Source organism: Aquarana catesbeiana, linkage group LG08 (assembly GCF_042186555.1).
Source record: "Aquarana catesbeiana isolate 2022-GZ linkage group LG08, ASM4218655v1, whole genome shotgun sequence".
Taxonomy (NCBI): domain Eukaryota; kingdom Metazoa; phylum Chordata; class Amphibia; order Anura; family Ranidae; genus Aquarana; species Aquarana catesbeiana.
Window position 1 is genome coordinate 176591681 of NC_133331.1, and position 13007 is coordinate 176604687.

Below are 13007 nucleotides of genomic sequence, written 5' to 3' on the forward strand. Positions count from 1 at the left end.
TGTCTGCAGTCTCTGATCATCTCCTGTACCATGTCTGCAGTCTCTGACTGTCTCTTGTATCATGTCTACAGTCTCTGATCATCTCCTGTACTATGTCTGCAGTCTCTGACCATCTCCTGTACTATGTCTGCAGTCTCTGATCATCTCCTGTACCATGTCTGCAGTCTCTGATCGTCTCCTGCACTATGTCTGCAGTCTCTGATCATCTCCTGTACCATGTCTGCAGTCTCTGATCGTCTCCTGTACTATGTCTACAGTCTCTGATCATCTCCTGTACCATGTCTGCAGTCTCTGACCAACTCCTGTACCATGTCTACAGTCTCTGTCCAGCTTTTGTATCATGTCTGCAGTCTCTGACCGTATCCTGTATTATGTCTGGGGACTCTTTCTAACAGAAGCCCTCTCTGTGTGGATCAGAGAGACTCCCCTCCAGGTCTCATTAGTGTTCTCTCTTCCTGTATTTTCTTTATTGTTGAGATCATGGGAGGATTTCAGGGTAACAAAGACTTCTTAGGGGAGCAGCTCTGTGTTTGAGTCGTTGCCATAGAATCATTTGTAAAGGGGTGGAGTTGGTAAGATGACCACGCCCACATGGGACGCCAGAAATATTTCTGCACCCAGGCGCCGGTGACCCTAGGATCGGCCCTGTTCAGCTTAATACAGCAATGAAAATAGGGCATGTGGAAGATGGTGGAGCTTTTAAGGAGATGGGGAGAAGATGGGGGCAGTAGAGGGGGGTTGCATGCAGAGGTCAGCGCTGAAGAGGGGTCAACGTGAGATGTGGATGGGGGATGCAGAGGTAAGCAACTATGGAAGAAGGCTGAATTCTGCATTCTGTGTAGTGCGCTGCTAAATTCTGCACTCTGTATGCAGCACACCCCTGAACTCTGCAATCTGTGTGTAACCCCCTCCCTGAACTCTGCACTCTGTACATAATGCACTCCTGGTATTTAATGACCCTGTTAAGACCCTCCCACTGTTAGTAAAATTTGACCACACCCACTATTTGATGCGGTTTGGAGGGTGTGCATGAGGGATGGGGGGGTCGTGATTGAGTTCCTGTACCTATTTTCTGAGAAAAAAAGCCCTGGAGAAGAGGATATAGAGACTGGTGCAGCTCAGGTGCTCTCCCCTGCGGGGGAGGGGAGTACGCCATGTGAAGAGGAGACTCCAGGAGAAGATTTTATGAGAAGGTTGCTATTACTGACAGACACAAGGAATGGGAGAGGACCCTCCGTGGCAGGCATGGACGGTTGCTCGGGTGCACACGTGAGTGTCACCCAGAGGAACAGCGCTTCTGAAAGACTTTAAAGGGGTTAGAGTGCAGGTCCAGGAGGAAAAGGTATAGAAGTGGGCCTTAAAGAACTAACACCCTGGAGGAATCCAAAAAGTCACCTCTCTGGACTTTATTCAAAGTATCGTCCTTAGAGCTTAAATTGGAAGTGCTGTACAGTCAGGAAATAGTAACTAACAGGAGGAAGAAAAGCTGCATTACACATTTGGAACCAGTGCAAGATAGAAGTTGTTCACAGCGGCTTTACATGTTATGGATTGAGTGTTGTGTTCTCATTGCATAAATCTTTGGGAGTTATTCAGAGTGGCTCTTCAATGCAATACCGCAACAAATACCAGAAGCTAAATAAAGTTTAAATGTTTATGGACTGTCTGTCGTGTCAATCTGTGAGGGAAAGGGGGTAACAGGAACACACTTCAGGAAAGAATGAACTACCCAGCAGCTCCTACAGGGTTAGTGCGCTATATATATGGGGGGAGGACTGTATATATGGATGGTGTATGGGGGGGAGAATTGTATATATGGGGGGACTGTATATATGGATGGCGTATGGGGGGGACTATTTATATGGGGGGGAGAACTGTATGTATGGGGGGACTGTATATACGGGGGACTGTATATATGAATAGTGTATGAGGAGGAGAGAGAGAACTATATTGATGGATGATATATGGGAGGGGGCAGCAGAACTGTATGTATAGTGTATGGTGGGGGTGTGTGTATGTACGTATAGTGTATGGTGGGGGGAGGGGGGTGTGTATGTATGTATGGTGGGGGGGTGAGAGTACTTTGAAATCCTGACATGGCAAAAACTTACCTTACAAGCTGAGCTCCAGTCCCAGCGCGATCTCTGCACACTTTCCAACAGAGCTCTGGGAATTGGGGGGGCTCTGCCCACCTCCTTGACCCTTCTGCAGCCAGCCAGAAGCCTCGCTTAGAGCACCCGGCAACATGGAGGCTCCGCCTCTGCCTCTGTGTCCCCTCCCGCACTCAGGCAGCAGGAGCAGAAATCAAGCAGCGCTGCGGACCCGAATTTGAGGAGACATGGCTGCACTGATGGCACAGCTTTGGCACAGGCACAGGGAGCCACTGGCTGGTCTAAATTGAATAATGTGCCCGGGTCTCAGGCGGGCAGAGACCTGGGCACATGTTTCAAAACCCGTACTGTCCGGGTGAATCCCGGACAGGTGGCAACCTTATCTGGGAGTTCAGATCTGACTACATTTCCCACAGTCCCTTGTTTCAGCTCAGAATCTCATGCAAACCATGCCCCCTGAGCGTCTTCTGGTGGATAAAGGGCGGAATTAACACTGGCTGTAACAGTTCTATAATAAGAGTCTCTGTTAGGACTGTGCCTTTGTACACATACAGACGTAGCAGCAAACAGAGTGAAACCACATCTGCTCTTCTCCTGCCAGTTAAAGTGATATTAAAGTTTTGGTATTTTTTGTTTGAAAATATAAAACATGTTATACTTACCTGCTCTGTTGCAATGATTTTGCACAGAGAAGCCCAGATCCTCCTCTTCTCCGGTCCCTCACTGGCGCTCCTGACCCCTCCCTCCTGCCGAGTGCCACTACAGCAAACAGCTTGCTATGGGGGCACCTGTCTCCATTCAGACACAGAGCCACAGCTCAGCCCCGCCCCCTCTCTCTCCTCATTGGCTCACTTGTCATTTTACAATGACACTTTGATTGCCAATGGCGCCCGTGGCTGTGTCTCAGCCAGTCAGGAAGGAGAGTCCCGGACAGCCGAGGCTCTCGTGCAACATCACTGGATCAAGATGGGGCTCAGGTAAGTATGAGGGGGGCTGCTCTACACTGAAAATTTTATTTTTATCTTAATGCATAGAATGCATTAAGATAGAAAAACCTCCTGCCTTTAGAACAACTTTAAGTACTGGGCTACATAAATATGAAAAAAGAAAGACAAACATTGATATGCACAATATTTAGTAAATCTTTTTGGTAATAAAAATATACAAAACATACAACTGATAATCTAACCCAGCTGTTTCTCGAACACCACAATTGCTTCTCCCTATAATACAGTAAAAAGTAATACTTCTCCTGTGTACTGAACATGTGCTATACATGATGCAAGACAGGTAGATAATTTATAATCTGAAAGCATGTAGGTAATTGAGACATCAATAGCTATTGATTTCCTCATCTGCCTTGTGGACCTGGGGAGCCATTCTTGGATTACGTACAAAATGAGGGTAATTTTGCATTATTTATATGCTTTCTTCAACATACAGCATTGAGAGTCTCTGTTCTATCTTTGTGATAGACTGAGTAGCTTCAGGGTCTCAGTTGAACATAACAATGACATATAGGTGAAGGAGGCACACTGCTGCTCTCCAACTTGGACCTTGTGGTTGTTTGACAAAGCACATAGACCTTAATGTGCCATTACAATGCCTCTGTTACAGATATTTTTTCAGTGACTACATTGCACATTTGAAAAGTTTAACTAGAGAGATTAAATAAAGCAAAAAGCTAGTTTCATAATTGCAACATTTACCCACATTATTATTAAAGTAATGCCGCGTACACACGATCGGAATTTCCGTCAGAAAAACCTTGGATGATTTTTCCGACAGAATTCCGCTCAAGCTTGCCTTACATACACACGGTCACACAAAAGTTCTCTGAACTTTCAACCGTCAAGAACGCTGTGACGTACAACACTACGACGAGCCGAGAAAATGAAGTTCAATGCTTACGAGCATGCGTCCAATTGTTTCCGAGCATGCGTAGGAATTTTGCACGTCGGAATTGCCACAGATGATCGGAATTTCCGATAGGAACTTTTTCCGTCGGAAAAACAGAGAACCTGCTCTCAATCTTTTGCTGGCGGGAATTCCGCCAGCAAAAGTCCGATGGAGCATACACATGGTCAGAATTTCCAACCAAAAGCTCACATCGGACTTTTGCCGGCGGAATTTCCGATCGTGTGTACGGAGCCTAATAGTCCAACTTTAACCACTCTGGTGGGGGCCGAGTCCTGAAGTCAGCGGCTTTTGGATGCCGGATACAGGACTCGGGAGTGGGCCCGCAAGCTAACCCTCTTGGGAGAGCGCTTCCCAGAGGGGATTAGCTGATTCGGGGAGGAGCCAAGACAGCCGCTGAGGGACCCCAGAAGACATGGATTGGGGTCACTGTGTGCAAAACGAGCCACGCAGTGGAGGTGAGTATGACATGTTTGTTATTTAAAAAAAAAAAAAAAAAGGGAAGCTTTACAATCCCTTTAAGTACTGGATGACAACTATTGGGATCCCATGACATCATTGACATTGAACAGCAGTTGTTTATAAAAGCAATCATCCATCAGACTGTCATTCTGTGAGAATGAAGCCACGGGAACAGATGAGTGTCAGTTTGTTTTGTTTTTTGAGAATGAATATGGGTACTATAAGTATGTTTATATTCTGTCTGCAGATACACATATGTAATGGAAGTTTTATTTTTCAAATGTTTTCCTTTGTCCTGAGGTTTATGTGGGTCTGTGAGGCTGTCACTTTTTGCGCAATAAATTGGTATTTTATTTGTACAAGGTCCTTGTTCAGGATTCTAAGAAAGTAATCTGCAAAGTAATCAGCACAGGGGATTTTAATCAAGCCTGTGTGTACTCTGTGTTTGAGAAAGAGGCTTGAAAGCTTGCTACTTATCAATGGAGGTTTTACAGGTCGAACAAAGGAGTTCATTTTATACAAGACTTGATTAATCCATGGTGCAGATCCAGGGCCGGTCCCAGGCGGGTGCACGGGGTGCAGTGCACCCAGGCGCCACAGAGGTGGGGGCGCTGAAGCGCCAGAGTGCTCCCCTCCCTCTCTCCTCCTCCCCTCCGTGTCCAGAAGTAGCTCTGTCCGCAGCAGCTCACCGCCGCCACTGTGCTTTACATTGCTAGAGCCTGTCCCCCCTCCCTCCTCCTCCTGTCAGAGGAGGGCAGCCGCCGGAGATCGGAGCGGCTGGTCTCTGTGTTGAGAGAGACCAGCCGCGCAGTGACTTCGCTGGGGGGAGGGGGGGCGGCCCGTGCCTGCAGCCTGACACAGGTTCTCTCTCTCCTCCGCTGTCTCTCACTCCCGCCTAAGCTGCTGCCTGCAGCCTGTCTCGATCTTTTCTTCACCCGGGCAGCACGGCTGCACACTGTCCTCTCTAGCTGCTGCCCGGGTGTTAATGTGTCTATCTGTACTGATAGAGGCAGGTTTGTCCCTGGGGCGGTCTGTACTAATGGGGGGGTTGTCCTGGGGGGGCGGTCTGTACTAATGGGGGGGTTGTCCTGGGGGGGCGGTCTGTACTAATGGGGGGGTTGTCCTGGGGGGGCAGTCTGTACTAATGGGGGGTTGTCCTGGGGGGTCTGTACTAATGGGGGGGTTGTCCTTGGGGGTCTGTACTAATGGGGGGGTTGTCCTGGGGGGTCTGTACTAATGGGGGGGTTGTCCTGGGGGGTCTGTACTAATGGGGGGGTTGTCCTGGGGGTCTGTACTAATGGGGGGGTTGTCCTGGGGGTCTGTACTAATGGGGGGTTGTCCTGGGGGTCTGTACTAATGGGGGGGTTGTCCTGGGGGGTCTGTACTAATGGGGGGGTTGTCCTGGGGGTCTGTACTAATGGGGGGGTTGTCCTGGGGGTCTGTACTAATGGGGGGGGAGTTGTCTTGGGGGGTCTGTACTAATGGAGGGGGAGTTGTCTTGGGGGGTCTGTACTAATGGAGGGGGGATTTGTCCTGGGGGGTCTGTACTAATGGAGGGGGGATTTGTCCTGGGGGGTCTGTACTAATGGAGGGGGGGTTTGTCCTGGGGGGTCTGTACTAATGGAGGGGGGTTGTTCTAGGGGGTCTGTACTAATGGAGGGGGGGTGTTTGTCCGGGGGGTCTGTACTAATGGAGGGGGGGGTCCTGTGGGGGTCTGTACTAGTGGAGGGGGGTTCTCCTAGGGGGTCTGTACTAATGGAGGGGGTTTGTCCTGGGGGTCTGTACTAATGGAGGGGGGTTGTCCTGGGGGGGTCTGTACTAATGAAGGGGGGCTTTGTCCTGGGGGGATCTGTACTAATGGAGGGGGGGTTGTCCTGGTGGGGGTCTACTAATGGAGGGGGGGTGGTTTGTCCTGGGGGGGTCTATACTGATGAAGGGGGGTCTGTACTGAGAGAGGGGTTTATACTTAGTGGGGGTCTATACTTAGTGGAGGGAGGTCTGTACTGAGGGGCGACTAAAGTTGGTGGAAGGAGGGTGACACCATGTTATACCGCACCTGGTGACACCAACCCTAGTGACGTCACTGCAGCTGCATGCTCTTCTTTCGCCCCTTCCCCTCCCTCTCCCTCTCCTCCGCACGTGCACTGCTATACTAGTGAGCGGCGCTGGCCAGCACAGCCTCCCACTATGTTTCTTCCCCCGCCTTCATATCAGCCAGGGAAAAATAGAATAGAAAAAGGAGAAGAGGATTGTGGGACATGTAGTCCCGAGGACTGGCAGCCCCACTGTAACACGGAAACTGCAGTCCACACAGCAGGCTCAGCTGAATGGGAGAGAGAGAGAGATACAGGAGCCTGGGAAAGCTTTCAGGGAAGTGCACCCAGGACTCCAGAGGGAGAGGGCAGTGCTCAGGGAACACCATCAGAGAGGAAACCCCGCTGCCCTGCGCCACCAGAGGGAAAGCCACACAGCCTGGTGCCATCCCTGGCGGAGAAAGGAATGGAGAATACAGATCTGGGTGCTACCCAGCGGAATCACCACGGGCAATTCAGAGTGAGCTTACTCCTGATCAGAGGAACCATCGCTGGGTCAGGTGAGAGGGCCAATCGGCCATTATCTACTAATGTCCATAGGAACTGCAGTCTCTGACCATCTCCTGTATTATATCTGCAGTCTCTGACCTTCTCTTGTATCATGTCTGCAGTCTCTGACCATCTCCTGTATCATGTCTGCAGTCTCTGATCATCTCCTGTACTATGTCTGCAGTCTCTGATCATCTCCTGTACTATGTCTGCAGTCTCTGATCATCTCCTGTACTATGTCTGCAGTCTCTGACTGTCTCTTGTATCATGTCTACAGTCTCTGACTGTCTCTTGTATCATGTCTGCAGTCTCTGATCATCTCCTGTACTATGTCTGCAGTCTCTGACCATCTCTTGTATCATGTCTGCAATCTCTGACCAGCTTCTGTACCATGTCTGCAGTCTCTGATCATCTCCTGTACTATGTCTGCAGTCTCTGATCACCTCCTGTACCATGTCTGCAGTCTCTGATCATCTCCTGTACCATGTCTGCAGTCTCTGATCATCTCCTGTACCATGTCTGCAGTCTCTGATCATCTCCTGTACCATGTCTGCAGTCTCTGGCCAACTCCTGTACCATGTCTGCAGTCTCTGACCATCTCCTGTACTATGTCTGCAGTCTCTGATCATCTCCTGTACTATGTCTACAGTCTCTGATCATCTCCTGTACTATGTCTACAGTCTCTGATCATCTCCTGTACCATGTCTGCAGTCTCTGATCATCTCCTGTACCATGTCTGCAGTCTCTGATCATCTCCTGTACTATGTCTGCAGTCTCTGACCATCTCTTGTATCATGTCTGCAATCTCTGACCAGCTTCTGTACCATGTCTGCAGTGTCTGACTGTCTCTTGTATCATGTCTGCAGTCTCTGACCATCTATTCTATCTTGTCTGTAGTCTCCGACCATCTCCTGTATTATGTTTGCAGTTTCTGACCATCTCTTGTATCATGTCTGCAGTCTCTGACCATCTCCTGTACTATGTCTGCAGTCTCTGATCATCTCCTATACTATGTCTGCAGTCTCTGATCATCTCCTGTACCATGTCTGCAGTCTCTGATCGTCTCCTGTACTATGTCTGCAGTCTCTGACCATCTCCTGTACTATGTCTGCAGTCTCTGATCATCTCCTGTACCATGTCTGCAGTCTCTGACTGTCTCTTGTATCATGTCTACAGTCTCTGATCATCTCCTGTACTATGTCTGCAGTCTCTGACCATCTCCTGTACTATGTCTGCAGTCTCTGATCATCTCCTGTACTATGTCTGCAGTCTCTGGCCAACTCCTGTACCATGTCTGCAGTCTCTGACCATCTCCTGTACTATGTCTGCAGTCTCTGATCATCTCCTGTACTATGTCTACAGTCTCTGATCATCTCCTGTACTATGTCTACAGTCTCTGATCATCTCCTGTACCATGTCTGCAGTCTCTGATCATCTCCTGTACCATGTCTGCAGTCTCTGATCATCTCCTGTACTATGTCTGCAGTCTCTGACCATCTCTTGTATCATGTCTGCAATCTCTGACCAGCTTCTGTACCATGTCTGCAGTGTCTGACTGTCTCTTGTATCATGTCTGCAGTCTCTGACCATCTATTCTATCTTGTCTGTAGTCTCCGACCATCTCCTGTATTATGTTTGCAGTTTCTGACCATCTCTTGTATCATGTCTGCAGTCTCTGATCATCTCCTGTACCATGTCTGCAGTCTCTGATCGTCTCCTGCACTATGTCTGCAGTCTCTGATCATCTCCTGTACCATGTCTGCAGTCTCTGATCGTCTCCTGTACTATGTCTACAGTCTCTGATCATCTCCTGTACCATGTCTGCAGTCTCTGACCAACTCCTGTACCATGTCTACAGTCTCTGTCCAGCTCTTGTATCATGTCTGCAGTCTCTGACCGTATCCTGTATTATGTCTGGGGACTCTTTCTAACAGAAGCCCTCTCTGTGTGGATCAGAGAGACTCCCCTCCAGGTCTCATTAGTGTTCTCTCTTCCTGTATTTTCTTTATTGTTGAGATCATGGGAGGATTTCAGGGTTACAAAGACTTCTTAGGGGAGCAGCTCTGTGTTTGAGTCGTTGCCATAGAATCATTTGTAAAGGGGTGGAGTTGGTAAGATGACCACGCCCACATGGGGCGCCAGAAATATTTCTGCACCCAGGCGCCGGTGACCCTAGGATCGGCCCTGTGCAGATTACTTTGTTGAAATGCTGACTGTGAGGACCTTACATTTGCTAGCAAGACTTTTTTTGATGCATGGTAGTTGATAAGAATGATATACACTTTCTAATGGTATAAAGACATTTTGTGTTATAGGGTGAGAACACTATATCCCCGTCCCCCAGTTACGCTTCTTCATTGTCAACCTTTCACATGTTTTTCATGAAGAATACAAGTGGCCATTTCAACACCCATTACATAGGCAAGATCCGTTTTTTTTATCAATAAGAAACCTATTCTGGGTAATGTCATGCAGCCATGGCTGGTGTACACATGCATGCAAACATGAAGTGGCTACAAAGGAGTTGGAGGAGATCATCAGGACTGAGATGCCACACAGGATGAAAAGGGTAAAAAAAAAAATGTTATTCTAAAATAGCAGTTGTTCATGATACACAGTGCAAAACCAAATATAATTTAGGCTGCTTTCACACTGAAAACGCCGACCGTTAGCGATAAAGAGCTGCTCCTTTTAGTGGCGCTTTGCCGCTGTTTAAGCGGCACTTTTGCAAAAAGAAGGGGTTAAAAACTCCCATGTTGCAGTGCTTCAGAAGCGCTGCCCATTCATTGCATTGGGCAGGGCGTTTTGGGAGCGCTGTATACAGTGCTCCCAAACCACCCCAAAGATGCTGCTTGCAGGACTTTTCCTAACGTCCCACAAGCACCGCCTGGGCGTGAAAGCACCCATTGCAGAGAGTGGGAGGCAGTTTTCAGGCGCTTAACAGACGCTATTTCTAGTGCTAAAACGCCTCAAAACTGCCTAAGTGTGAAAGGGATCTAAATTAGTATTTATATCTCCTTTAGTTACTATAATTTCTTCTAAAGCAGTAGTTTTATTTGTAAGAGCCCATTCAAACCATATCACACACAGTGCATGTCCTGCTGTTCATTGTGAATGGCAGTTTAATGCAACTTAAAGTGGTTCTAAAGGCAGAAGTTTTTTTTATCTTAATGCATTGTGTGCAGCAGCCCCCCCCAATACTTACCTGAGCCCCATCTCGATCCAGTGGTGTTGCATGGGAGCCGCCGCTGTCCAGAACTCTCTCTCTCCCTCATTGGCTCTGAGACAGCAGCGGGAGCCAATGGCGCTATTGGCTCCCGCTGCTGTCAAAGTCAGTGATCCAAAGAGGTAAGAGAGGGGGCTAGGCTGAGCCGTGGCTCCATGTCTGAATGAACACACAGAGCAGTGGCTGAGCTCAGTGCCCCCATAGCAAGCTGCTTGCTGTGGGGGCACTTGGTAGGAGCGAGGGGCCAGGAGCGCCAGTGAGGGACCTGAGAAGAGAAGGATCTGGGCTGCTCTGTGCAAAACTATTACACAGAGCAGGTAAGTATAACACGTGTCATTTTTAAACAAAAAAAAAAAAAAAAAACAAGACTTTAATATCACTTTAAACTCGCAAGTGCTGCAAAGAAGCACAATGTTCTGTGCACATCCGGAAAATGCAACCTGCCCCAAATTGTCATGTGTTGAAGTGTGTTTCAGCCCACTCATTTTGAAAGGGCTGTTTAACACACCAGGCTGCAACATGCATCAATGCACAGCAGTGGATGGTGTGAATCTGCACTCTCTCTATTATAAACTCTACTTATACAATTTAATTTGGAAAGATGGACTGTGGTATGTCTGTGCATTTTTATGGCATTTGTGTGAAAAAAAAAAAAAAACATTGCTAGCTCCATCAAAGCCTTTCATTGTCTGTTCTAATTAGCCATCTCTTGTGTACTATCCTAAAGCTATTTCACATCTCTTAATATTCTAGATCATTATGTCAAAATAATCTGCACATACTTCTTCACATTTCTGCCACGATCTATAAAAAATCATCGCCAATTAGCCATAAGTGATGATCAATTAAAGTCTGCAAGACAGGAAGGGGATGTCACACCACTGTTATCGAGATTTGTGGAGTTTATATGAATTAATTACTAATTAGTGTGTTATGTCCAATCACTTACTTACTAATAAAATAATGTCTTGTATAACAAGCATGCTCGGTGAAGCAGATTTATAACATGTGAAAGAAACAAAGTGCCATGAATGGTAGGTGCATGCCTCCGCGTGTGTCATAAAATGTAAGTATATTTATCACAGAACTTTTGGTTAAACAGCTGGAAATAAATCCTATTTTATTTAATACTAACTGTTGTAATATAAAGAATAAGGTACTTGCTTAGAGGTCATATGATAATTCCATTAGCTGTGCTCCTCTGCTTCTATGACCATTGAAAGCTTTTCTTTCTACACTTATTTTCAGTATTAGTGTATGTGGTTTTCAGAGCAAAGCCCCCATCACCAAGAACAAGTGCAAAATCTGCAGCTCTTCTTACCTTGATTATTAAAGCCTTTAATTCAACATCCCCTACACTTAAGATTCTTGGCAAATTTGTTTATTGTAATTTAACAAGTTACAAAGAGAAGTTTAAAAGCAGAACAGAAAGCGAACATGTCTGGGTATAACAGAGGATTATAGCTCCATAATATAACTGAAAATGGCATATGTCACCTAACTTAAAGTTAATAAATCTTCTACCTTTGTTGTTTTAACTTTGGATAGTAAAAAAAATTTTTCTGCCAGTAAATACCTTAAACAGCCCACTTCCTGTTTCTTGCCTGGTCATTTGCCTAGGCTTATGACATCATGCACAGCTCTCTCTCTCAATCTAGAGAGAGTGTGCCAGGAAGGGAGGGGGGATGATTCATAAGAGGGCTAATCTGAGCTGCAGAGCTGAAGGTGTGTCTTTGTAAATCCAGGAAGTGAACAGGCAGCAGCTTTAGCTGCCCACAGTTAAAAAGATTGCAGCCAGACTCAGTGGAGGGAGATTTCTGCAACATATTTGGCAAGTACAGAATCACAGTATATATAAAATAATATGCAAAGTGGTTGGAGGGAAGCTTCAAAGGGCAAAGATGTTTTTATTACAAATTATGTGAGCTCTTTAATATAGAATTCGAATTTCAAAAGATAATTCTCTGTATGATTTAAGAGAGGCTTGAACCATACAATGAACAATAAAAATATATCAAAGCCTCAGTCTAATATTATGTTGCATTTCTTAAGAATATTCACCAATAAAGAGTTTTAAGGAATTATGATTATTATAAAACATTCAGGAGCCTATGTCAAAAATGTTGTATAACCAAATAGAGCAATTAAAGGTTTTACAATTTGAACCAGAAAGAAAGAAAGAAAGAAAGAAAGAAAGAAAAAATGGGTAAAAGAAAGGTATAATAGAGAGGAAGATAGAGAGATTCTATCTATATCCCTGAAGACGTTTATACGAAACGTACAGCGGAGCGGTACGTGGTCACGTGATCTCTTCCTACGTCCGGTTTATCTGGTTGTTACTTACGCCAGGTGGAACGCACGCTGACTCTCGAGTCGGTGCAAAGGAATCCCTGTCCTCATCCATACCCGAGATAAGTGAGCAGCCCCAGTGTCGGGTAGGCACCTACTAATGTAAGCGGCCATTTTGCTTTTTTATCTGTTTTTACAATTTTAATAAACGGTGTTATACTATGGAAGTTTCTATTGTTTTTCACATATCCCATATCTGAATTACCGGGGCCGGAAGGGTTCTTTGCTTACCATCATCCAACATCCAGTCATCCAATGCGAGCAGGCACAACCCTGCACAAGCGCTAATGACTCTCTTTTTAATTAAAGGAGTCATTGGTATCTGGTAAGAAGATATCTTTTTACCACTGCAAGGTGCAT